Below are 3,333 nucleotides of genomic sequence, written 5' to 3'. Positions count from 1 at the left end.
AAGTTAAGTGCGTGGGTGAACGTACAAACAAACAAACAAACAAACAAACAAACAAACAAACAAACAAACAAACAAACAAACAAACAAACAAACAAACAAACAAACAAACAAACAAACAAACAAACAAACAAACAAACTAACAAACAAACAAACAAACAAACAAACAAACAAACGAACAAACGAACAAACGAACAAACAAACAAACAAACAAACAAGCAAGCAAGCAAGCAAACAAACAAACAAACAAACAAACAAACAAACAAACAAACGAACAAATGAATGAATGAATGAATGAATGAATGAATGAATGAATGAATGAAAATTGCCGTTTCTCTTCAAAGCTCAGAGAACAAATATCTCACGCCTAATATTTGCGAACTGAAACTGAAGTGAAAGGCATAGTAAATATATGCTGCTGTCGCATGATGTGAAAACTACGCAGCTACCTTCTAGGTCAACACAGCAACAGGCTGGAAATTGAAAACAATCAGTCAAGCGTTGTGCAGAGACATGTCAGTTGTCCACCGTAAGTAACTCAAACTAACAAGAATGCCATTTTGGTATGCTCACTACAAGGCCAAGGACAGAGGCAAAAAAAATTGTTTTTCCATGGGCAGACAGGCTTACTTTCCACTGTGAAGAATTCGAGAAGGTCGGACACATACCCATGGCGTTTACGAAGGTCATATGGCTTGGGCGCCGCGTATATAAGTGCGCTCGCTTGAAAAGCCTTCTAATCTGCCCATATCGCAGCAACCCCTTCTAGACTCCTCGCAGAAAGACTACGGTAATTCGCAGACTAGTTTTCCCAGTATGTTTCAAATGTTTTAGTTTGTGCTAAAGGTAAGTTATGTGCATATTTCTGTGAAAAGGCCATTTCCTATTTTATAGCACGCAGATGTCGCTGGCAAGTCACAAATCGAGAAGATTAAATATCATTAATTTGAAAAGAAATCCCACACAGGATCGCTGACGCTGCAGGAAAAAAAATACTGTCCTAAGTAAAAACGATACTCGGTTCCTGTTAGAGGTTTATTCAACATTCTCAAAAGCTCATGTGGAGGTAAATCGAGTAATGGGTCGATATCACATCTACCACGTGGTATTACTGAGGACTTTGGTGACAACAAACACCGCATTGCCTTTGCGTGTTCTCCGAAAAATATTTTAAGCAAGGAATTTCGCTTTCGAGCTGCAGAGTCACCACAACGTGCTTGATGGCGAACTCACTTCTACTCTCAGAACGCCTGCTATTCAGGAATTTGTAAGCACAGTACTGTGCAGTGCTGTCAAGCTCACATTCCCTGGTGAAAGTTCTAGTGAACGACAAGTTGCCGTAATGACGGGCATACTCAGATTTGGAGCGCGCTCAATCTCTCGGTCACGCACCGCTTGCCACTGCGCCACCCGGTCGGTCACTCTGCGGGGCTTTGGGGTCGAGACAATATCATCGCATATAAACGACAATAGATTACTCCGCAAAATGTTAGTTAGCAGCTGAATTTTTCCTACATTACTGTATTGTATCCGATTAGATGGTTATGAACTTAGCGTCCCTTGCAAAAAAAAAAAAAAAGAACGTTTTGCTTTCTTTGCAGATTCAGCGGCAATGCTTCGGAACTGGGTGATTCAGACGTTGTTTGTGGTTGCCGCCCTCTTAGGTATGAATCGCTGTCAAACGTTTTGAAGTTCTGCTCCTCAATATTATGGCATCGTATGAAAGATGCACTCGCCGCTGTGCACCAGTAAAGAGGCAGAAGGCCATGCCCTGCGCACAGCTAAATCAAAAAGGCAGTATTGCCGTAGGGCGTCGTGCACTATACAGCGGTGGGACTTAAAGCTCGGGAGACAGTGCTCTTGTCCGTCACAAACCCGAAATGTGATGTGAACCTCTTTAATTCAATTGGGGCAACCCCCCATTTTTTGAACTTCAGCTACTGGTACCACGAAGTCAATATCATAAAGTCAATATATCATTCCGCAGCTAAGCGCAGTATATATAGGTCCGCAATGACATGACTCCGTTAATACCATTAACCTCGACGATATTTTTTCATGGTCTGTTTCCCGAGGAATCAGCGAAATGCGAAAATGAGTTTCGAAAGCGTGTCGTACACCGCCGAGCTTGCAACTACGTCCTACGGAGAGGTACGCGCGTGGGAGTGTGATTTGGAAAAGCCAAAGGCCACTGCATAAAAATTCCCTTTATGTCTGCTTACCAAAAAACAAACATGAAATTACACAATTTGCAAAGCGAGAACGTTATTATGGATTCAGTGGGTTTCCGATTTCATCAGCTTCAAAAGAAAACGCTTTGTAAACGGTCCACAAAAGCTTCTCAAAATGGCTTGGGAGAGGGACGAATAATTCGAAAGCTGGAAGTCGCACAGACCATTTTGCTAAAGGCTGTGTTGACATCAGCCGTAACTTTTTGCGGCAATGCACAGTCAATGAGAACGAAACATTTTAAGTGTTGTCAGCCTGAAAAAAAAAATATAATTTTCTACACATGTGATCCAACCATTTTCAGAAGTATCGCTGAAAACTTCTGAGACCTTATTACCACTGCATGAAGGCCGACATAAAAAGGCTCTGTTCCATCCGCGTACTTTAGGGTGTCCCGTATACTCACAAAAGCTGACCTTCGTCTTCTGCTGCAAGGGCAACAGACCACAGACTGTTAGTTGCCCTGCCGGCTTCTGGTTTGGAAGGCAGATATTAGGGTTGCAAGCCTGTGAATATTGTCGTGTGCCTCATTGCGCCTAGCCCTTGTTTTACTTCCTGCATTTGTTTGTTTGCAGTGGCCTGGGTGCAAGGGGAGGCCATTCCTAAAAGCGCCATGGGACGAATCCCGCCTAAGAAACAGGTGTTCATGGGACAAATGTGAAGAGATTGGCTTCGGCGGCGGATAAGTTCACATGAAATAAACGCCACAGTATTACTGAATAGTTTGTGCTTTTTTCTTGGATAAAATAAACAGAGAAAAATTTATGGAACCAGTAGGGGAAAGGTTAGGGGAGAATTGGCAGCGGGTGGCCATCCTTTTCGCGTATGCCGCGATAGCCGATGTTTTAAGCGTAAAACGCCCTCTGCGGAAACCAAGTTTCTTTTGAATTCGTCCTAGCGTGGGTGGACGATTGAAGACTTTCACTCTAGTTGTTAAAAAAAAAAACCTTTTAGTGTGCACTGTGCCATCAGAATTGAGTGTGCTCTTTCCATAGAAAAATAAAAGTAAGGAGACAGAAAATATACCAATGATTTTACAAAAGGACTATAGCGCTTTTTTTCGGTCGCCAAAAAGCTGGCTGCATGATAAGCCGTGGCATTTCTAGA

The 3,333-nt window shown here is 42.6% G+C and overlaps 1 long non-coding RNA gene across 1 annotated transcript; it reads left to right on the top strand.

The window, feature by feature from the left end:
* The first annotated feature begins 681 nt into the window (after nt 1-681).
* On the top strand, nt 682-2,941 carry LOC144173383 (uncharacterized). Its single transcript, XR_013323244.1, has 3 exons — nt 682-787; nt 1,599-1,661; nt 2,802-2,941. It is a non-coding gene; the product is annotated as an uncharacterized LOC144173383 (long non-coding RNA).
* The last annotated feature ends 392 nt before the right edge of the window (nt 2,942-3,333 follow it).

This window comes from Haemaphysalis longicornis, unplaced genomic scaffold (assembly GCF_048455015.1).
Source record: "Haemaphysalis longicornis isolate Haplotype H1 unplaced genomic scaffold, Haemaphysalis longicornis Haplotype H1 scaffold_3, whole genome shotgun sequence".
Taxonomy (NCBI): Eukaryota; Metazoa; Arthropoda; class Arachnida; order Ixodida; family Ixodidae; genus Haemaphysalis; species Haemaphysalis longicornis.
This window is presented reverse-complemented; position numbering and strand designations above follow the sequence as displayed.